The sequence below is a fragment of the Camelus dromedarius genome, chromosome 20, assembly GCF_036321535.1.
Source record: "Camelus dromedarius isolate mCamDro1 chromosome 20, mCamDro1.pat, whole genome shotgun sequence".
Lineage (NCBI taxonomy): Eukaryota > Metazoa > Chordata > Mammalia > Artiodactyla > Camelidae > Camelus > Camelus dromedarius.
This window is the reverse complement of record NC_087455.1, coordinates 15,027,959-15,052,621: the sequence shown is the minus strand read 5'-3', so window position 1 is coordinate 15,052,621 and position 24,663 is coordinate 15,027,959. Positions and strand designations below refer to the sequence as shown.

The window sequence follows — 24,663 nt, the reverse complement described above, 5'->3', positions numbered from 1 at the left end:
CACACAATTCAAAGATCTCTATATGCAAAAACTTTTGAAGACACATTGAGAAAACAAATCAGGTTTGCGGTTTTGGTTTGTTTTATTTTTTGCTTCTTAATTTATAGTTTTGGCTTTCCAAAGACAGCCTTTAAATTATGGCAAAAATAAATAGACTAAAATTCAAAAAAAATAAGTGAATGTCAATGAACCTAACTTTTGCCACGGTTTATAAAATACAACCCCTAGATCTCCTGTATTAGCACAAGACCCTCCACCTCTTATGTTAGTGTCAGTTCAGAGTGGGAGCCATGAAAATAGATGCTATGCAAATATCTGTCCCACATCTCTTTCCCCAAAAGATTCAGTCAATCCAGTGGTGACACATCCAGATGACTGCAGACAATTCCAGAAAAATTCAATGTGTACGCCAAAGATTCAGCTATATAGAGTGTTACGGGGTCAGCAATTGTCTGTCTAAGACACAGTGGTTGCTTCCTAAAGGATGCATCAAATATGTATGAATGGGTAACAGACACCCCGTGAATATTTCTAGAGCATTCAAGGATATTTGACAAGGCTGGCCATTCTGTGCAGGAAAATTCTATGTGTTAATGCTAAGTTCTTGACCAGTTCACTTGCTGTGATGTCCCAAATGCAGGTCATAGGCTCACCTACAGTTACTCCAAGGAGTTCCGAGCTCAAAGAATTATTAGCAGCCTGCATAGTTTCAAAATACAGTTGCTGCCTATGATTTATAGCATACAAATTCTTTTTTTTTAAGTTATTGAAACCAAAGGAGCTTTATAGACTTTCCCAATTTACTGATAATAATGCATTTCTTACTACTACGTCTGAAGGGAATGCCTGAAAAAAAATTATAATAATAAAATATTCAGATACTTTAAAGAAATTAGTCTGTAAACTCTGGGCTGGGAACATCATGTGTTTCCTTTGTATCCCAGCTCCTAGAAATTGTACCCTGTACCCCAGGGCCTGTCATAAAGTGGAAGTATCATAGCTCAGTGTTTAAGAAGATACAGTAAAATGGGTCCAAGGACAATTCTTAGGGTTTTTGTAACGGAGTAAGTAATGGAGGTAACAGGCAATACCCTAAACAGTGATAACCATCATTATTTTTATCAGTGTTTGATAAACCTATATTGAATGAAAGGGAAACTCATACGTGCTGGTCTACCGTTGTGTATTACCTGCCCTATTGGTAGGTGCTTTGAACACTAACAGACGCGCAGTTTAATGATGACCAAGAAGACAAAATTCTGGATGAAAGCTGTGGATCTATCTATGCCTTTGCCTAAAACTAAACTCTTTTTATTTGTTTTCCGCTTTTCTATTTCAATATTTTTGATGAACTCATTTTCCTGTATGGCAGTAAAGGGACTGACAAAATGCAGGGTTTTCCACAAGATCCCAAATGATCCAAATCTGAGTGAGACTGGGCGTTTAAAATAAAGCCGGGCACATCCTTTTGACATGGATAGCTTCTTAAGCAATTACACTGGAGTGTCACAGGAGTGCACTTTAAATCTGTCTGGCATGGTTGCTCTTGTATGTCTTGACTCCCGTACCAGGCTGGGAAAGCCTGGGGGAGAAGCATCACCTCTTCTTCACCTCCTGTTTCCCCACTGCCTAGTCCCTTGCAGGATCTAAGCATGTAGTTTTTGCTGAATTGAGCCGCAGAGCTGAGTGTGGCAGCTGTTGTTGTTGGCATTGTCACACCTGTCTCTAGTCTCCTCAACATCCCAAGGGAAAGATCTGGGGCTGCGTCTCCCAGACATCTCTCCTCTGATAGAATTTGCCAACGGAGAGGTGTGCTTATGAGATCTAGAAGGTGAATGAAGCCATTATTCCCAGCTTCAGCTGCAAAGAGACGTGTGGGCAGAGAGTGGACCAGAGTGCCACGGTGGTGCTTTGCTGCTGCAGGCGGCTGATGTCAAGGGGCAGGCTCTCCTGATGTTCCTGAAGTTCACAGTGGATTTTCAGCAGACTCCTGGGAGTCACAGACATGGGTTCTGCAGGCAACTGAGATCATCATGTTTTTCCTTAGATCTGATCATTCTTGATGTCAGGAACTCAGGCAGCAGCTTTCCTAACCTCTTCAATATTTGTATAGGCTTTTAATTTCCTGTATTACGTACTGCCACTTGGAGTACAATTACTGAATTTTGTTTTGTTTATAAAACTGATATACCGAGGGATAGAGAACCAACAGAAGAATTAATTTGGAGATTCTTCAATACTATATACGCATACATCATTACAAGATTAAAAAAGAAATTCTTGATAATTTCTTGCCTTTTAGTGGTAATGCATAGCTGGTAGCTACAAACTAATGTTTGTAGGATTAAGCAATAAGCAACACAGACCAGAAGAAGTGCAGAGCTAAATGCAGTCATACGTGGCTTTTCACCAGCAACTCACAATCATCTCTAAGCCTGCCAATCTTCCTAGATTGCCAGTTAGCTGAGAAAGGTCTCACAGAGGAAAGGGAGGTTATGTCACTTTGCTAATCAAAGGTATTGTCACTGGCGTGACCTGGGTGCTTGCTGGAAACACAGAACCTTGGGGTTTTTCTATCAGGATCCTGAGGTGGTTAGTACGTGCATTAATACTGAGAACCACTGCTAGGGAGGATTTGTTACAACACAGAATGCTGGTCCCACCCCCAGAGTTTCAAATTTAATTTGTTCAGGGTGTGACCTAGGCATCGGAATATTTAAAAGCTCCTCAGGGATTATTCCACTGTGCAGCCAAGTTTGAAAGCCTCTAGCAGAGCCATTCTGGTCTGGTCTGAATACCTACAGGAGATTTGGCATGGCTGGTGAGTTAACTGTAATGGAATTTGTTTCCATTTGTTTCCAGGTGCATTTTATCCAAAATAGCTGCCCTGAATCCAAGTCCTGGGCTCTTCTACAACGACTGGGCTGTTTGGACTTCTGCCAGCATTTTATGGGGTTGCCTGGCTGAGCTAGCACTCCATTGTCTAGTTCCTCCTAAGCACTGTGGATGCAATTCAGTTATTAGCTTCAAAGTAAATGGATGCTTTTTGGAGGTGGTCTAAAGAGCTAGTCTTTCTAAAAACAAAGGGTACTCGTTTCCTATTACTGCTGTTAGAAATCACCTCCAATTTAGTGGCTTAAAACAACATGAACTTGTTACAGTTTTTGGAGATCAGAAGTCTGAAATGAGTCTTACAAGGCTCAAATCAGGTTGTTGTCAGGGCTGTGTTCCTTCTGAACACATTTAAAGCTTTTTCAGCATTTAAAGGCTGCCAGCATTTCTTAGTTTCGTCGTCCTTCCTCCATCTTCAGAAAACATCACTCCAACCTCTTCCATCATCACATCTCCTTTTTCTGACTTTGACCCTCTTGCCATCTTACAAAAACCCTTGTGATTATATTTGACCCACCCAGATAATCCTGGGTAATCTTTCAATTTTAAAAGATCCTTAACCGAATCCCATGGACAAAATTCCTTTTGCCATATGTAAAATAACATATTCACAGATTCCAGGGATCAGGACACGGACATCTTGGGGGAGGGGACACGGCACGTTATTAAATATGTCAAAAGAATATTGCACTGAATATTCCTTTTTGTTAAAAAGGAATAATTTATTAAAACAGTAATGTGTATGTAAACAATCATTGTGTTTGAAGAAATGCATACAGCAAGCTTTATACCAATATAATCACTCCAGCACCTCAGGTTGCTTATTACAAATCTTAGTTTTTCTTGCATCATTTTGCAGGAACTTCTTTCGCCATCCCCAACCCTTTGCTTTACTGGGCATTATTCGCTGCCTAAATCTTTGACCCTTTAATAGAGTTCAACTTGTCTTTTACCACAGGTGTGTATTCACTTTAAGCTTTGTTCTAGATCAGTGAGTTTTATTCTTGGCTACACACAAAAATCACCTAGGGAACTCTGAAAAAGCCCAGGGTCCAAGCCATGTCCAAGACCAATCAAAGCAGAATCTCTGGGAAGGAAACCCAGGCATCATTGTACTTTTAAAGCTTTCCAGATTCTTTCAGTGTGCGTCTAAGCCGGAGAACTACTGCTCCAGCGGTCCTGTGTGCTCTTCCAGGCTTCAGCCCTTCTCCTGTTTCCCACTCCTCAATGTCTGAAAGAAAGAAGGAAGCTACATCACACTTTGCTTTGCAGAACTATCCCGTAACGATCCTTTTCCAGCCAGGTAGTATACAAAGCAGCAGCAGTCAGGAGTCAGAAGTTCACCTAGCATCACCCACACCCCTTCAAGACTCTAAGAAGTTAAAAACCCAGATCTCCCGGAGTTTCCCAACATTGACAGAATCAATGGGGACATTTGCAGGAGGGTTGAGCTTTGCCCCCTGGGTTCATTTAGTCTTTCTTCTCTTCCACTCTAGTAACACCCAAGGGTAAATTTGCAGATGAAGACCACATAGTCAACACACTGAGGCCAGCTTTATGAGGAATGGCCCTGGCTCCACTCCTGGAAAGGACTTTGCACCAAATTCAGTCAAAAGGCAGAAGCCAATCCAATTCATCCTTAATAGTTGTCTCTCTGCACAGGGTTTTTTGTTTTTACATGTTCACTGCTTATTTTTTCCTGGAATCAGGGACATCATGAGGTTTTTAGGTAAACCATTTTATGGCAAATTTGGAATGAACATTTCTGTTCTTAATTACAGTAATATTTGCTGATTTTAGCTTGCTCTTATTCTGACAAGCACCTTATTCATCTCTTTATGCATGCTGCCGTATTCAGCATGCCTCTCCCCCTTCCTGCTTGCATTTTTTGTTACAGCACTATTGACATTGAAGACACTACATGCTATATTTATTTCATTTATTTTTTTGTCTCCTACCTTTAGACTGCAAAAAAACTGAGAGTAGGAACCTTAGCATTTTAAATTTGTTGGTTACTCTTTTATCTCCAGTATCTAAAATATAGCCTGCCCATAATAAGTGTTCAGTAAATATTTGTAATGAATGATTAACCATTTCATCTTCAGTACAACCCTGTGAGAGAAGGACATCATTAAGCCCATTCTATACATGATAAAACTGAGACACAGGAATTGTCTCCCTGGGAAGCACCCAGTTAGAAAGTGGCAAATATGACTTCAAACTAGGCAGTCTGGTGACACAACATGGTAAACTGATATACTGCAATAAAATAGATACATACAAATTTCAAAAAAAAAAAAAAAAAAACAAACAACAAAACAAAAAACTAGGCAGTCTGACTTTCAATCCCATCCATTTGACCCTTACTTCCTAATAATTCTCTCTCACCAACTACACTATCAAAAGCAATTCCCTAAAAGCAGCACCGTGAAGGGAGAAGCTATTCCTCACAGTTAGCTGTGGGGTGGAACATTGCCTCTGACGGTTCCTAGCTGGGTGTTTGGGTGGGAGATAATGTCCTACTCTGAGCTCTTAGCTAACATGTGGAACAGGATCAGTTACCTCCAGTGCTGCAGGTGGATGCAGGTGCGTGCTGGTGCTGTCAGGGTCTCCCTATTCTTTGCCCGTGGCGGGTTCTTGGGCAAAGGAAAGGGTACAGGAGATTTGAGGGTAAGAAAGGTGTTTTGAGAGACACCAAGTTTTTTCATCTTCATATTTGGAAACATTTTCATGCAGAGGTGAATGCACCTCTGGTCCCCAAAGAAGCTCTTTCTGTCTACCTACTTTTGCTGTGCATGACTTTATTTAGACATTTGTGCAATTTGAGAAGTGACTTAGAACTTTGTTGAAAGTATCTATAACAAGAAAACTAATAGCTATCATTTGTTTACTGATAAAAGATTTTTTTAAGATAAATTATAAAAAATATCTCTTGTTGCATGACTTGAATCCCCTGTCTTGCTTTTTTGAATGAGGAGTTAAGAATTATTATTTGCTGTGAGAAGCCATATATTATGGTTTCATAGGTGAGGTGTGACATTGAACATTCTATTACTTTAATAACAGCTTTATTGAGATATAATTCACATAATAAAATTCATTCTTTTGAAGCAAATAATTTATTCATTTTTTAGTATATTCATATAGTTATGCAACCATCACCACTATCTACTTTCAGAATATTTTCGTGACCCCCCAAAAGAAATCCTGATCCCATTAGCAATCACTCTCCATTCTCTATGCCACACTCCCCATCACTGGAAACTTCTAATCTACTTTCTATCTGTATAGATTTGTGTATTCTGGTATAAATGGAATCATAGTCTTTTGTGCCTGGCTTCTTTCACTCAGCATAACATCTTCAAGGGTCATGCGTATATTAGTCCCTCATTCCTTTTTACTACTGCCTAATATTCCATTGTATGGATATGTTAAATCATATTTATCCATTCATCAGTTGATGGACGTTTTCTTTTTCCACTTTTGCCTATTTCGAACAGTCTATGAACGTTGATGTACAAGTTTTTGTGTGGAAATGTATTTTCTGTTATTCTGAGTGCATGCCTAGCACTGAAATTTGTGGGACACATAGTGACTCTGTGTTTAACAGAATTTTTCATTTTGGTAAAATGGCGATTCTAAAAATTAAAGCCATTAAGTAATTTGAGTGGCAGGAGGGGGAGTGAGTTTCAAAGTCAGACACTCTATGTTTATTATCCAATTGTATTCTCACAGTTCCTCTGAGATAGACATTCATATTTCCATTTTACAGATGAGGAAACTTAATCTTAGAGAGAGAAATGATTTATCCATCACCACACAGATAAATGGGAGAGCAGCAATTTAACCCAAGTCTGTGGGACTCCAAATATTCTCATTATTGTGTTGCTTGCATAACTTTTTTTTTTGGTTTTACTTTTGCTTTTTTGGCTGCCTCATTTTTATTTGCCTCCCTGAGACAAATTCAGAGTTCTTAGGATTTGGAATCTTTAAGGAATGTTTCTTTTACTAAAAAGAAAAGTGAAGTCATGGTCTAGGCAGTCCATCCATGCTTTATGTAATTGGGCATTCATGCCAGACAGCAAACATTTCTTAAAAATCAAAAAACTGATAAATAATGTATGTTAATTGCTAATGCCAACATACAATAAACATATGTCCATATATAGTAAATAATATGTGCCTGTTGGTGTTTAAAACATAAACCTTGTTAACTAAATATACTGGGCTTTAGAAAACTGCCTTCTCTGCAACTCAGCGTTTTACTTTGATATTCACTCAAATTCTCCAAAATAAATGGTAATATTTACCAAAGTTCTTTTCCCACAAATGAAAATAGATGGTGCACTGAAACAGTAAAAGCTATTTTTAATGGCTCAGAGATAGCCTTAAAGTCTGCTTACATTAATAGAGATTACTGATTTCCACAGGGCATAAAAATTATTTTCTCTGATAGTAACCTCTGTTAAAACTCATAGTTAGGCAGTGAAATTCCTCAAATAAAGTACTACCTTAATTATTTTTTAAACAAAATTGATAATGTTAAAACTGATGCCTAATGACTAGGAAGAACCTTGGGTTGGATCAGTGAAAGTAGCAATTAATTAATAATATGCATTAATTTCATCACTCAGTAACATTCATTGGAATATTCCTACAAATAACAAAAAATGTGTACGTATATCAATCCATTAATAAGAATTATTTATAATAAAGTTTAGCAAAAACTTTTTAAACAACATAAAAGAATAAAGATAATGATTATGGTAACGTAAAACTGTATTTGAGAAATGAAGTGGTATTTTTAACAATTGTGCCTTATGTAGTCCAGGAAAAAGTTTCCAAGTCAACACAATTGGTGGAGAATACTAAAATCATGTTAAGAAGATCTATGATTTTGTATTTTCCCTCTTAAAAATGTCATTAGAAGTAAATAGACAGAGTTGGGAGCAATGAGAGAGATTGAGTAAAAAATAAATCATTGCTGATTTAGAACCTGGATAACCCATCCAGCAATAATTACTTGACTATGTTAAACCTATTCCTTCACAGAACCAATTTTCTTTAAATTTACTTTGCTATAAGAAACCCTTCTGGGTTCCATGTCACCAATTCATTTGTTCATTCATGTAACAAAATTTTATTGACAGGTGCCTACTTTGTACCAAGAACTATGCCTAATGTTGATTAATGCACACAATCTCTACCCTCTGGGACCTTATTGTCTGTTAGGGAAATTTACTCAACAGGCAAAATTAATAGAGGGCAGATTTCCTCCTCTGTGACTCTTGAAAGAGTAGTTCCTTATATCTCCAGTTCTGAAAGCTCTTTGCAAAAATTTAATTGTCCCTCTACACAAGATTTAAAAAAAACAAAAATAAAAACTTTATTTCTTCTTCCATGTGATAATTAATGAAAGAGTGAATCACCTGGTAAAGTATTCTATAATCATCATGGAACATTCAAATATGAGTGTATTGGAACACACCTTTCCAAAGGAAAAAATGGCTTGTGGAAGTCTTGCTTACTAGGTGTCTTCTTTTGTAATGACGTAGAGAGAACGCCAATGATAACAACCAAGTCAAGAGGAACCAAAGTGGTAAACTGAAGGTCACAGTCAGGAGCAGGTGATGAGTAGAATGTAGAGCTTAGAAAGGCTAAGTGGTAAGTTGAAGGAACAGGGTCTTCTATAATTTATAATTTTTAGCATGGGCATTCCTACCCACTACCACTTTCTAAGCCTTCGTCCCGTGGATGGATCCAACCATCTCACGACTCTTAGAATCAAAAGACTTCTAGTGCATGCAGGAAAGATAGACATCTCCTCAATATCTGTCTGTCAAGGGCAGTTTACTGGCCCAAATAGGAAATTAAGACTCTAAAGAACATAGTTTTTTGTTACAAATCTTATTATTTCATATTCCTGTTTTGTATTTGGACTCTCTCTGTATAACTGGATTAAACATCTATTTTATATTTATTTGATGAAAACTTTGGCATTTATAAATTATTATCTGAAAGAGCACCGGGGGACGCCTGGTTTCTTTCCGTCAGTAATTTTGCCTGCTTCCGTTTGACAGAGGCATATTTATCTCAGGTTTCTGCCTCTTGCCCTCTGCAATGAATGACATTTCTTTCAGACATTTCCATTTCCAGATGTGATATTAGGTAGCTTCAATAACATAGGGGAGAATAACAAAGAAAGGAAAACCCTACATATGAGTGTTCTTTGAAACAAATATCTTTCTTAGTGCTAATTTTGGAAAGATATCTTCCAGAGTCTTTTTCATATGTGTGCACACGACACACACACACACACACGCACTTTTAATTTGTAGGATGGTTTAAATTACATGTGCAGATAGCCTGTAGTGAATCTTTTAGACATGACACATCGTGGGCTAAGAGGTGGCTGGTGGGTCTCTGCTTTCAGGGTTACATACAATGAAGGGATATAAACACTTTCATCACTCAGTAGGTATCATTTTTTTTTAAAGAATATAATTGTCCCTCGGTCTTGAAAGCCTTTTTTCGTCAGCCTTAGTCATGCATACCAAGTCAGGGGCAAATATATGAAATAATCCCCGATTTGTGTTTGTATTGCTCATAAGACATCAATTTCTATTTTTGGGTAATAAATTTTGCATGTCAAGCATTTCCTTCCTTCTTCTTCCAGCTCTTTCTTCAATGAAAATACTTTCACTCCATAGGGCAGTGGCTAAGAAAACTACATGTGGCGTGACATGACTGTTCATGGGGCACAGTGCTGCATTTTCATTAGGGTATTGAAATACGAGTTCCTACATCTCCTCTTGAAGCAAACTGTGCAGGATCTCTGTAGGAGGGTTTTTGAGGAAAAAATATCTCTGGTCAAATAAGTTTGGAAAAATTTGTGTATTTTCTTAGAGAACAGGGTGCTAAGATTTAGCAAATGAAAATACAGAACACTCAGTTAAGTTTAAATTTCAGATAAACAACAAATACTTTTTAGTAAAAGTGTATCTTGTAATATTTGGGACATGGTTATACTAAAAAAGTTAAAATTTATCTGAAATTCAGATTTAACTGGGCATCTTGTAGTTTGGCAATTCTATCAAAAAGACACGTTAACATTTTATTTATTTATTTATTTTGGTTTTAACCCCCATTTACTATTGAGGAACTGGTAAGATTTCTGAGAAAATGTAATAAAGAAAGAAACATTGAGAGAAAAATATAGAGAACAATGGACACTTTGGTTTGATCCCACAACAAGGATGAGGTAAAATTGGGGGAAAGGATAGAAAAATACAATGGATATCTGTTGTTTTTATCTGGTCAAGATCTGTATCTCTTTTATTTCATAATATCAACAGTATTTCTTTGGAGAACCATCCCTCTCTCCCTGTCAGCCTTTCTGAAGAGGGGTACGGTTGATCCAATCCTAGTCTCATAAATTGGGAAAGCAATTTATGTCTGACCAGCCAGTGTATTTCTTCCTCTTGGCGCCAGTGATTGATTCAGGAAAAGGCTACCAGCCTTGGGCTTTGTTGGCATTATTTTAAGAGACAGTACTTCCCCTGGGGTTACTATAGGATGGGATCTGAGGCCAGAGGTACTGGCAGCCATTCTTTTTCACTTTTTTTTTTTTTTTTTTTTTGCTTCTTTGGAGAGCCTTCCTGAGAATAAAGCCAGCAGAGAAGAGGCTGAGCCAAAGGAAGGAGCAGGAGAAAATCCAGTGACATGACTAAAGCACTTGGGGTTGGCTGGGGCTGAGGCCAACACTGAGGTTAATTAGTTAACCCTTTCCTTCCTTTCTTCTTTCTTTCTCTTTTCCTTCTTTCCTTCCTTCCCTGCTTTTTTTTTTTTTTTTTTTTTTTTGTCTTAAGCCACTTTGAATTAGGTTACCACTTGCAACCTGAAGACTCCTAACTTCCACATAAAAATAGTTTAGACTAGGGTTATTGAAGGTATTTCAGGCTAAGGTTTTAGGACTTTAGTCTGTCCCCAGTCACTGAGTATTTCTGAGCACAGGAGAAATGGGATTAGAGAGTTGACCTAGGAAGGCTAACATGGGGAAGGGTTAACAAAGAGAAGGATTTAAAAAGGGAGAGCATCGATTAGGAGTCTATCAAAAATTCTTCTGTGAGCAGGGGTGGGACATTAATCTGGGATGCTGGACACAGCATGGATACAAGAGAGACTACAGAAAGAGAATTAAGATGAGATAGCTGGTTAATGATGGCAAGCAGGAGGGACATTTTATTATTTAATAGATAATGTTTATTAAACTTCTAGGGTGGTGCAAATTATTATCACGGTAGATCTTGAATTGGCTCCCCTAGAGATAAAAAGAAAATTTAAAAAAACTACAGTCTGGAGGACTTAAAGGGGCAGAATAGATCAGTTGTTGAAATTTAATGGAGCTTTATAGTCCTATTATTTGATTATTATAAGATTATGATAGCTATTGCCAGAAGCTTGAGAGACTTCCTCTTTGGACTCAGGTCCTATTTATGTTACTGAATAAACATCCATTTTTTAAAAGCACAGCCATTAATAATTTGTCCATTTGTACATTTATTTTCCCAAACCACCATGTTTTCCCAGGCTGTGGGTTAACATGTATGGCAGTCACTATTAAGCTTTTAATGGCCATTTATTTATTTCTGCAATATGTTCATTTGAATGTTTTCATTGAACATCCAGACATTTATTAGTCATTTGTTTACCATTACACAAATTTATGGAACTGTTAAATGCACCATCTTGGTGAGCTGTCAGAGGAGAGTTATGGTGCAGAGAAGCATATTGTTTGGAATTTGTTAGAAGCTGATCCCAACACTATTAATTCTGTTTATTAGAGAACTGAGACAATTTAAGTAATCTCACACTGACATAAATATCTGACTTGAAAAACATACTTTCCTTCAAATTGAGAGGCTATCACTTGAAGGGGAAAAAAGGGGCTAGGAGGAAGAAGGTTGCTTGTTGCGGGAACCCATTTGGAAAATGAACAAATAACTACATAACTGAGAGTTTAATAATACACAAGACTCTAAGTGTAATATTCTTTTTGGGGGCCATGTTTCAGAATGACCAGTGAAAGATCTTTCTGATAATTCAGTAATAATTCTTTCTTGGGTTGTAAGAGACCCTTTATACTGAAAATTCTTTCTTAGCATTTCAGTAAGTTTTTGAACTACGTTTCCCTGATACCCTGGCTTAATAAAACATGGTTTTTTGGAAGCAAGCAAAAGAAAGAAAGCTATAAACTTTTTAAGTGAGTCAGATTTGTATTTGGATCTTGTCTCTGACTCTTCCCTGCTGTGCAATCTCAGATAAGTACTTTGAACTGTTTGAGTCTGAGAAACCTCTGAGTAATATTCACTGTGTAAGGTAATCAGAAAAAAACTGATATAAAGCATGTAAGATGTTCGGAAGAAAGCCTGCCACGGTGAGGTCTTGCTGCATATATCAGGCGTTAATACCATTATTATTTTCATTATTTCTCTTAAACATCTTATTAGAGTGATGCCTTTGGGTTAGTGATCTGTGCACTGCTTTCATTGATTTAATGCCTGATACCCTCATTACATAGCATCAAAAGAACTTTCTCTAGCGCAGAGCTAGCGCATGATGACAGTTTAACCGAATTTCTGCTTTTGCTCAAGAGTTAAGTTAAGGCTCCTGTTCTTCATTTAAATCCAAAAGTGGGCTTTCTCTGCTGAGATTCTGATGACTGTGTTTTAAGGCAGCATATATGGAAAGCCACAGTATTTAAATGGGGTATCCCTCCCTGCCCACTCAGGAATGTTAGCAAGCTCTCCTTCTGGGTTGAACCCAGCCCTCACAGCTGAGCAAGGACTCAGAATCGCTGCCTCCTGCATATTCTTCCCTCCCACCACCCTTCCAGTCACTGAAGGCAATCTCCTTGCTCTCTCTGCTAAAGAGAAAGCTATTGAGTCCTACTTCAGGGGTGAGCTGACACCTTTTGACTATAACAGAACATCCAGAGTATTCTAAGATGATGAAGAGGAAAGGAAATAAAAGAGTGATGGGAGCTAAGTAAGTGACATCACCTCCTGAGGTTATCATCTGGAAATTGGGCAAATGGCCTCCCCATCTCAACACAATCAACTAAACGTGGCATGGACGTCAAGATTTTTATTCCAGCAAGAAACTGTGTTGCAGGATGAATGCATCAATCCTCAGCTTTAATTGTGCGTCAGAATTACCAATGATTCTTTTCAAAAATATAACCGCCACCTCAATAAACTCAATAGGCCTGGTAGGTTTTAGATGGGGCCCCTTACCTGTGATTTGTTTTTAACTCTCCACAGGTCATTTGATGCAGAGCTAGGACTGACAACTTAGTGAGTGATGAGGAAGCTTGGGGTGAGATGCTAACAGAAGGAGGTTAATGACCCTACACATCAGCCTACCCTTTTATAAAACAAAATTTAGAGGTGAGTGAGCTGAGTCACATCAGTATGGACTATCTTCCAAGAACTCATAAGAAAATCAGAATCCCTTTTGAAAGGCTTCGCTAAACACTTACTCCTGTCCTTTAAATAGTGTGACCATTTCTAAACCACTTAAAATTACATATATAGTCAAAATTATCTCTTGGCCCCTCCTTACCTGGCAATTTTCATCACATATGATAGCTAGAAGTGTGGCTGGGAGGAGAGAGGCAGTTCTATGGTAAAAGTATTTTTCGGTGACTCAAATTATCTTTGTTCATCACAAGCAACCTCAGAATTGACTACAGAATGTTTCAGTGTGAACGTAATTGGACCAGAATTCAAACACCATATCTGAGCTTTCTCACCTACAAAATAGGATTGATATTATTTACTTTTTAGGTATGCCACAGGGATAAGAGATACAGACTGTTGAACATCTATTAATATAGAACTCTAATATCATCTAGGAGTCCTGAGTATCATTTGCTTTGTTTCAAATAGGGAATGATGACTTCATTAATACCAGGTAGAAATATAAGCATAGAGAACCAGGAGCTAGGAAAAGGTATGAGGTGTTAGCATTGGTACTACGTAAAAGTCTGGAAGGCAAGATTATAGGAGGCCACCTAAACCTGCTCAGTGAAGTCCCCTTCCATGGTAGAATCTTTCTTAACGAGGGTAAAGCAGCATTCGTTTTGAAAACTATTAACCTCAGGGATTTTTTTTTTTAACTTGGTCAGAAACTCTGGAAATATTGGAGATGTCGCTTTTTAATGCCCTGACATTTATATCTCGGGTTTTCATCGTACATGTTAAAATAACAGCAGGGCAATAAAATAAGTATATTTATGAAGGCTCAGCCGCATTTTCTGTTAGAATAGTCAAGGAGAGCCTACCTTCTAGTTATGAACTCAAAGCGAAATGATAATCCCCACTCAAAAACTTACGTGAATATGTTGTTACTTATGTGAACATGTATTCCACACTTAACTTTGTGATGCTCTGTCTGGGGACAAATGCTCATCACCACATTAAACTGGACTTTTCTATTTTATGTTTTACACAATAAAGGTGATACCTACCATGAATTTTGGTGACCAACTGTCCCAGTTGCTCAGGATTAAGGAGGTTCGTGGGGTACTGGATTTTTCAGATTTAAAGTCAGGACAATCCTGGACAAACCATGACGCCCTACTTGGTTGCTTACCCTATTTGTCACCCAGCGTTCATGGTAAGTGCATCCTACACTACAGAGCAGACAGACCCATAGTTAAGAACTAACAGCAACCTGTGGGTCCGCTATGCACTCCATCCTTTCCCCCACCATGAACCGGAGCTAAGCTAGAAACAAAGAGTGCTACCAGATGGAAAAAAAAAAATGTAGGAAGCCTGTATATTGAGTTATCACAATCATTTGTACTTGAATATTCATAAAAATTGTTACTCAGCGCCTACATATTCTTTAAAGACACTGTTGTGTGTGGAAGTGATGTGAAAACTATTAAGCTCATATAAACATTCCGTATTGTCATGAATATCGCTGAGTAATAAAGGAACTTGTCTGCTGTGAGCATTTCAGGTTTATGTTATCTAGCAGGGTAGCTACAGGTCCCCTGGTTGTCCTGGTTCTAAACAGCACTATAGGTATTATTTAATATCCAGAGTATGTGTTGATGCAGAAATCATCTGTTTCCAGTGTGACAGGGACCAGTTGTTTAAGAAAAGTTATACAACTGACTTTGCCATCAGTATCTACAAAGAAAAGAGACAGTTTTGCAGGGAAAGGGTAAGAGTTATTGAAATGAGTTTCCTTTTAATAGTTGCAGTGAAAGTGAAAAAGACACAAGAAACGCCAGATGCTCCCCGAGCAGCGATGGGAGGGTTAATTTTATTATGGGTTTCATAGCACTGGGAAGTGTCAATTGATTAAGAGAGCTTGCAGTCCTGAGTGTTTTAGCCAGCCACCCATCTGCTTCACAGAAGTTTGTTAACACAGCTGGAAAAGATGGAGTTGCCAAAGCTTTCTTAAGCCCTTCAAGCCTCATCTCTTTTTTTCCCAGTAAAAGAGCTAAAACAATTAGAATGCCTTCTCCAAGGAACTAAGTGAGGAAGAAAAAAAATGTCTTTTTTTTTTCCTATTCCTTTGCCATGGCTAAATAGTATCCATATTTATGGCACTATTAAAATATAAATACAATTATAGTTTTTAGCAGTCCTAAATATACTTATTAGTTGCTTTTTAAAAAATGAATTATCTTATGGTGTCCAAGTATACATCATCACAATTTAGCCAGAGGTCATAATCTCCACTAAAAAACTACCTCTGTGATTGAATGTTTCCAGCCCCAGTCTCAGTTTCCAAATCAGCTCTCTTGTACAGTCATTCGTCTTAAAGCCACTCATAGTCCTAAAATGGTGATGGTCAAGAAAACACATTCTGTCACTTCAGGTTCAAGGCTGTATTCATTATCTTTTTAAATTCAAATTAAGAAGTGCTGTGCTCCCTAAATGTTACTAAGAATGGTGAAAAAGGAGCAGAAGGTGTTGACTTCTTGCCAAAAAGTTCCCTGATTTTTTTTACAACAGTTTGAACCAAGAAATCAGGCAGACAAGGGCTGTCATTCATTGACTCTCCTTTAAAGCCAAGCATAGAGCAAGTTCCCTATGAAGAAAAAGTTACATCTTCTAATTTAATACTGTGCTCACAACTACATTTTAATATGGCTATTGCTTTATAGATGAAGAAACTGAAATGCAGAAAGTTCAAGTAATTTGTCAAAAGTCACATAGTTAATGAGTGCCAGTCAAGTCTTAAGAGTATTGCAAAATCTATTTCCCGATACATCGACTTCTTGGCCGAAATGCGGGAGTTCCCACTTAAAAGGTTTTAAGGCCTTTTACATGTGGGCTTGATCTCCAGAATATATAAGCAGCTCATACGACTTAATAAGAAAAAAACAAACAACCCAAGCCAAAAATGGGCAGAAGACCTAAACAAGCATTTCTCCAAGGAAGAAATACAAATGATCAATAGGCACATGAAAAAATGCTCAATCTCACTAATTACTAGAGAAATGCAAATCAAAACTATAATGAGGTATCACCTCACACCAGTCAGAATGGCCATCATTTGAAAGTCCACAAATGACAAATGCTAGAGAGGCTGTGGAGAAAAGGGAACCCTCCTACACTGCTGGTGGGAATGCAGTTTGGTGCAGCCACTGTGGAAAACAGTATGGAGATTCCTCAAAAGACTAGGAATAGACTCACCATATGACCCAGGAATCCTGCTCCTGGGCATATAACCAGAAGGAACCCTACTTCAGAAAGACACCTGCACCCCAGTGTTCATAGCAGCTCTATTTACAATAGCCAAGACATGGAAACAGCCAAAATGTCTATCAACAGATGACTGAATAAAGAAGATGTGGTATATTTATACAATGGAATACTATTCAGCCATAAAAATGACAACATAACACCATTTGCAGCAACATGGATGTCCCTGGAGAATTTCATTCTAAGTGAAGTAAGCCAGAAAGAGAAAGAAAAATACCCTATGAGATTGCTCATATGTGGAATCTAAACAAACAAACAAACATAAATACAAAATAGAAACAGACTCACAGACATAGAATACAAACTTGTGGTTGCCAAGGGGGAGGTGGGTGGGAAGGGACAGTCTGGGATTTCAGAATTGTAGAGTAGATAAACAAGATTATACTGTATAGCACAGGGAAATATATACAAGATCTTATAGTAGCTCACAGAGAAAAAAATGTGACAATGAATATATGTATTTTCATGTATAACTGAAAAGTTGTGCTCTGCACTGTAATTTGATACAACATTGTAAAATGACTATAACTCAATAAAAAATGTTAAAAAAAAGGTTTTAAGGCCTTTTACATGTGATAAAGGTTATCAAACACAATTTCTCTTTTTTCATGTTTAAATAATTGTGGGATTGAAGTATGCTTAAACCCTTTGTCTTTTAGTTTCTTCATTAGAAGAATCAGACTAACAACCGTGTCTTTGATACTCAAATTTTTATTTTTATTTATTTAAAAAGAATTTATTCTAGGCTGATTATGTGCCAGGTACTAAGTCCAGCACTGGAGTATCAGAGCTCAGTACACCTGACTTGACCTCTGCCTTCAGTAAACATAAACTTTAGTAAAAATGGTTCTCAAACTTTAGTGTCAATAAAAAATACATGGGGCCCGTCTCCTATAATCACGATTCTGAAAGTTTGCAAAGATGTCAAGATGTCCAGGAGTCTGCATTTTAGTGAGTCTCCCAGGTGATCTCCATGTGGGGAGGGGTCCTCAGAGCAATCCTGGGAGAGAGAGACTTTAAACAAACACCCAGATTACAAAGTGTAGTCATAAATTGTGCTAATTACATTGGAGGAAAAGAACAATATGATATGAAAGAGAAGAAAAGAGACATTGACCTTAGACCGGGGATCAGAGCAGGGAGCTGATTTTCATAGGAGAGGGTTGGAATCAGCCAGGTGGGGCCAAAATCAGGGAACGAATATAAACAGAACAGCCAAGGGTGAGAAAATTATTGCAGACACTCTACAAAAATCTAGGTTGCTTCTTTGAAGATATAACTGTCTGTCTGATATGCGCAAAGAAATTAAGCTTTGCACAAGGAGGAAGCCGTCATTTCCACCAGTATCAGAGCAACAAAGGATTAAGATGTTCAGTGTACGTCACAGACTACGCATGGGCTTGCTCACGTCCTTGAATGAGGCCGCAACTCTGGAGTCAGACTTCAACTCTTCTCAAATAATTTTGGATAATATCAAAAGGCACGATCACTTACTATAATCCACCCAGCTCAACCCATTCCGATCACTTTGATGTATTGGGAACCTTCCTGATAACTACTTCCTGTGAGAAAAGTCTGGCTGATCCTTAAGTTTCTATCCTGAAGCATCTGAGAGGCCACAAACCAAACTCTTCAGCAACCAGATGTGAGGTGAGCGCTCAGACTCTCAAACAAGTCGGATTGTGTGGACCCCATGAATACGATCATTTTGTGCGGCCTGTGCTCTGCAGAAGACCAGTCTCTCCAGTATAATCAGTTCCTCTGAGGCTCCAGCCAGGCCGTGTGACCACACAGTGGAGATGTTGTCAGAGGCCTCAGTTGGCTCACTATGTCCGTGGGCTCTGCACACCCAGAATATAGAGTTCATTGTGTCCTCATGGTACTGTCCAGCTGAAAGCATCATTTGTACAGTAGACAAACAATGGGCCTTCATAGATCAGCCTTCGTGGTGGACTCAGGACAGATTTTGAATTTAGACACTTGGGAAAAACAGGTAAGCAGACTAACTTCATAGGTCATTAAATTCTTCCTCACCCCAAGGGGGAAAAAAAGCAAATGATTTCTTTTCTTTATTCTTCCCTTCCTTCTTTTTATGCTTCACTTAAGGAGACATTCCTTAAGAAGAGTGCACCTGCTGTGCGCTGGGTCTTCTGCTGGCCAGTGGGAAATGGAAATGCAGAATCCTAGCTCAGGTTACCTCACAATCTAGCAGGTGTAACGGATGTTTAATACAGTTATTGCTTTAAAATGATATAAATGTAATAATAGAACTGTTACATCTCCAACTTCAGAAGTATTTACAATATGTCAAGCACTATTTACAATGTTTTACAAGAACTGACTGAATTAATCCTCACGTGAGTCCTAAAAGTTTGTCAGGGTAGGTATCTCTATTTTGCAGAATAGGAAATTGAGGTATAACAGGGAAAGAAAGTTGACTGAGTACATATTTAAACTCAAATAATTTGATTCTAGAGTCAGCATTTGATCCACTTTGGTGTCCCACTGATCAAATGTAAACAGAATACAGAGGGAACACTGAGGAGGAAGTCACTCAGGCTACGGGGGTCAGTGACAGCTTCAAAAAAGAGGTTCAGATCATCTGAGCATTAACTACTAGAGTTGAGTTTGTGCTGGGGGAATGTGGGATGGTGTTACCAAGATTAGTAAGTTAGCCTTCCTGATTTCAAGGAACTTAGAGTGGAGGAGACAAACATCAAAAAAAGAAAACTTCCGTATTATGTCTGTTCTAGGCCTCAGAACAGAAGACAATGTAGAAAGACATTTTCTCCCAGGACCTCCTTTAATTATGGAGGAAAATCTTTAAGCCCCCCTCCTCGCCACTTACCCTCCACCCTCCATGCCTCCCCCTCCCCCTGCCCCAAGCCTTCCCCTTAGTTTTTTATCAGCCATGGTGTTCACCAAAATGATGGACTGATCTGATCACTTAAATTAACCAGGATAGAATTAGAATGCACATGATTCGGTTCAGTTTCTGAGCAGGTGATTCAATTTACCTCAGTGCAAGGGACAATAACTATGTGGTCAGTGCTTGCTTTCTTCCAGCAGGGGAGGGGACAGGGTGTAAAGCTATTTGGTAACCAATGGTTCTGTCACACTGAAACCCTGATACGGGTTAAACTGTCTTGTAAAGGGATTTATGACCTTTGAACAAATGGATACTGATGCTTAAAAATCACTGGGGACCTCCTGTATGGTTTTGAGGTGTTATTTATTTTATAGTTCACAGGATACAAGGAGGAATGAAATGGCATTGCTGGGAAGGGTACAGCTCAGTGGTTGAGCACATGCTTAGCATACATGAGGTCCTGGGTTCAATCCCCAGTACTTCCATTAAAATAAATAAACCTAATTACCTCCCTTCTCCTAAAAAATTAAAGTTAGAAAAATAAAGAAATGGCATTGCTAAGCAAAGGGGCAATAATTATAAAAATGACAATAAAATATATACTAATATTTATATACTTCTGACCTTGTGCCATACTTAACATTTCATATACATATATGTATACACACATATATATTCTCTGTGGGGGGGTGTATATATGTATATATATAATTTGTAATACATGTGTTACTTTAGTTAATCAATGCCATTCCTATGAACTAGGTAATATTATTACCCCATTTGGCAAATCAGCAAACCTAAGCACACTGAGGTTAAGCAACTGGCCCACAGTGACATTGCACAGAAGCAGCACCTGTTTTAGGACACTTAGCCATTATGCTACACGATACCATTGAGGTAGATGCCAATGCCTATTTTTAAACAATATATAAAAAGCCAAAAACTCCAGTCATTTAATAATTAAAGCAAAATTCATCCTATGTTTAACCGTAGTCAAATTTCATTTGTGTACTCCTAGAAGGGTTGCTAGGCACATCTGCTGAAAAAAGAAAAGTATGTGCCAAGTCTAGGGCACTACATTTCAGAGCTTATTCCTTGACAGTTTTTGGTTTTTTTTTTTAATAATTTTACAGAAGACCAAGACTCAACCCAGGAGAAAGAATTCTTTACTCCTATTTTGACTCCAAGAAAGGGAGGGGGGCAAATGGGCAGGGATAGGTTGGAATGTGGGGAGATATTCTTAGTCTTAGACACACGTCTATAACCTGATGTTCTTATGCGGAAGTTAAATAAACAGCAGCTCGGTCAAGTTCTCTGCCCAGTGTGTTGCCTTCTGTGGTCCTTTAGGGTTTATTTTGGACCCTATGGTATGTCATTAACTGACCCAGTCACCTGACCCCCACACTCCGTATTTGTAACTTAAATAGGTATTAAGAGAATGGGAAAATTACATATGGGCATTTTTTTAGTTTATGCAAGAGTGAATACATATTTTTTTTAAAATAAATAGTATAAAAGGGAATATGAGCAAATGGTAATCATTTAAAATTTTAGACAGAGTGATTATGAATGATCTCTTTCTTCTTCCATGTTTTATATTTTATCTAACGTGGATACTAACAAAAATGAATTCACATTTGTAGAAATAATTATCAGCTGGAGAGAACTTAGAGGTGGCTCTACCGCATGCTGACTACTTTCCAGGAGCTGTGCTTTAACTGTCTTATCTCATCTGGAAGAAATGGTGTTGACCTGACACAGCTTCCCCACGTTCTATCTTCTAGTCTATTCTCTTTTTCCAAGCCTCCCTCCCCTTGTTCTCCCATTCCTACCCGACCTTACCAGCAGTGCAGGGACTTCCTCTTCTCTCTTTGTGTATTAGAAAGATATAATTGTGCTTATACAGAAATGCCTCTCTGTATTACAATACATGTACATTCCTGTAACAACGCCTTCTGAACAACCAGAACCTGAAGGCCGCAGAAGAGAGACACTGTGAGTTGAATCCGAAGCAGTAGGCTTAGGCTGGTCCTCAATCTCATGTTCAGTGTCCCCAGCCATCTCTGATTACTTGGCCATAGGATTTGAAACTTGGGATTGTCCATCCTAAGAAAATAGTTAGAAAAGGAAAGACCACAGATGCCCATTTTCTCCCTCTTGGAACTGTTTCATAAACATAAACATGGGCCTCCAATCTAGGGTGAAATAATAACAAACTACTAAGGAAGGCAGTAGAAATCCTCCAACGATTATAATTAGTGACAGTCAGGTATTTAGTGTGACCTGTGTGTGCGTGTGTGCGTGTGTGTGTGTGTGTGTGTGTGCTGGGGGGTGGGAGTCATAACTATTACCAAATCATAAATAACATGGCGTTGAATTAGTCCGTATCGGTTTGAGGAGTGGGGGTGGGGAGAATCAGACTGAAAGCAGTTGTAAGCGTAAGAGAAAGAATACAGGATTCGTGATCATAAGTATACTTCTCGTTCTTTGATCTGCCATTTCTAGACTGTGTGATTAGAATGAAGTCAGTGTCTAAATCAATACATGGCATAGAATAAAATGTATAGATTAAAAAAATGACTTTGGGTATAATAAGTAATAATAAAAAAGAACTACAAATTTTTTATTGCATGTTTTGAGTAGAGCTTTTATAATCAGAAGAACAAAGAGAACTCTGTGTGTGTGTGTGCGTGCGTGTGTGTGTCCTAAATTTTATTATCCATAGTTTCTTCACTTTAACAATAGTGGAAAGAATTATGAATCCTAGGGTCATTTTGAAGGTTTAAATACTTATACAAATACATAACATACTTTATAAAATTGCTAATATGACAATGAGAATTTACTAGGTACTTGGGTACCATAATTTGGGATTATACCTGAGATTATTAGTCAGCCTTGTAACACCCAGATATTCTCCAAGCTTATCAGACTGTCCATACTTTTTTAGTTCCCTTTTTCCCCCTTGGACCTACTCAAGTAATAAAAGTCAATGAAAACTATGATCTTCTTACTCTTTTAGCAGAAATTGAAATTCTGATGGGTAGTTAAATGCTCTTTAGGTTTGATTTAATTGATAAAATTCGAACAATTAGTAAAAGAGCTAATATGCCTTCAGGTCATCTTTGACCTTCATTGTTGGTTCTTTCCTCACCATATTTGAGAATGGTGCTCTCTCTTGAAAATCACCCATCTCTTGGTCTGCATTTTTGTGTTTACCAGCTGTTTTGGGTTCCTGGACCCAATTCTAACATGTGTGTGTGTTTGTGTGTGTGTAGGCTTTTTCACACCAAGGAGCAATTCTTGGACACTGGTAGAGTGCTCAAGAATTCAACTCAATTCTGACTCTATTTACCTGGAAATAGCATCAGATTCCACAGTTTTTGTTTTTGTATTAAAATTATTTTTGGTCTGCCGCTTCTCTTCCTTAGCATGTCTCCTGTACATCATACCAGCCTGAAACATTCTAAAGCATGGCTCCTGTCATGTTGTGTCCATGTTCTGGTGCTATTAGAATAATAACAGTAGAACTAGGACATATCAGGTACATTTTCAGGGTCTCAGCAAGGAACAGAATAAGAGATTTTAATGAAATGACTTCTTTTAAAGTATCGAAAAAATGAAGGGGAAAATGAGAAATGTTGAGGCAACTGAAGACTAGCATCAAGGCATGCTGCCTAAGCAGGGAAGGAAATTATGTTATCAGAGCCGAGTGATGTCTGGGGTCATGGAGAAGCTCCTGACCTACAGAGGTGGTTGTTCTGGAAGGACACAAATACTTCCTCAATAGAGGGGCAGCAGAAAAATATTCCGTGGCTTGTATCTTTTCCCATTTTCAAATCTTCTGCCAGTGCCTTCCATTGGCCAAGCCCAACCCAAAGTCGCCAGAGAGTGTGGGAACCCAGGTGAGGCAGCCTCCATGGGGAAAGAGCAAGGCAGAGAAGGTCAGATGATGGATCTGGAGGGTGGGTTAGTGAAAGGTCCATATCAACAACTAGAATATATAACATGTAATGTGCTAAAGATACTATGTTTTTTATCTTTTCTAATTCCATCAGCATTCTTGAAAGTTATTGTCATCTTCTTCCTACAGTTTGCGAAACTGAGACTCATACTGGCCAAATAATTTGTATAGATTCCGGTCCTTGGAAACAGCAAGGATCCAAATTGAGTTACACCTGAATTAAAAGTCTAAGTTGTTCATGAATAAAGTCCTCATATTTTTGGCCCAGTACTCATGGGTTCAAATGCCTTTCCCAGTCTCTTAACTTGAATTCACTTCTTTAGCCACCTGAGTCAGTGTTAACTGAGTTCCATTATCTCCTCCGACCGGAAAGCCCTGCTTTCTTTCCAGTGATCAGATATTTATATCCATCTCTCCAAGCTCAATTCACATTATTCCCTCTCTTTGAAAACTTTCCAGAGGGCACCAGCTGACAGGATTCCCTCTTTCCCCAAATCCTGTAACCCTTAGATTTCTCATTTAACACTCACTCTAATGCTGCCTTGTAATGATATTGATCTGATGACTCACCAACAGATAAGAAAAATAGAACCCAGACTGGGCAAATAAATTGACTGTGATAACATATCTAGGAGAAGGCAGAGATGGATTTCAATCCATGATCTTAATTGCATAATCAGAAATGTTTTCATGATACAGTTGTAATTATAGGGGTATTCTGGTAGGACTTTACCTAGTTATCTGATATGTAAAGAGATTCAAGTCATTTTTTGAATACAAGTTATAGAAAAGTTAGGAAATGAGCACTCAGTGGGAGACTTTGAGAGTTTGTGATCAATGGAGTAACATGAAAAGCAATATGACATAATTTAGATTATATCTCAAACCAGGATACTTTCACACTTTCCAATCAGGAGATCCTTGAAGCTCTGTCTCTGTTTGGCTGACACTTTTGAGGTCTTATTGTCTGAAAGTTGAGAATCACAGGGTCCTTAAGGAATACTTAACTGGTCTGTCTCCCGTTTTCCAGGCCTGCAAAGCATTTCTTGTACCTTTTGCAATGAAGCAGCCATGGATGTTAAGTGTAAGCTTCAGAATTTTTGAACAGAGCAAATTCATCACTGCATTTGTAATGAGCCAACCTTTGAAAA

The 24,663-nt window shown here is 38.3% G+C and overlaps 1 long non-coding RNA gene across 1 annotated transcript in view; it reads left to right on the top strand.

Moving 5' to 3' along the window:
- LOC116148926 (uncharacterized) overlaps positions 1-24,663 on the top strand; it is a 48,567-nt gene extending 23,904 nt beyond the window's left edge. The window contains exon 4 of the long non-coding RNA XR_004132519.2: positions 24,543-24,663. This is a non-coding gene — a long non-coding RNA (uncharacterized LOC116148926). The remainder of the gene's footprint in view (positions 1-24,542) is intronic.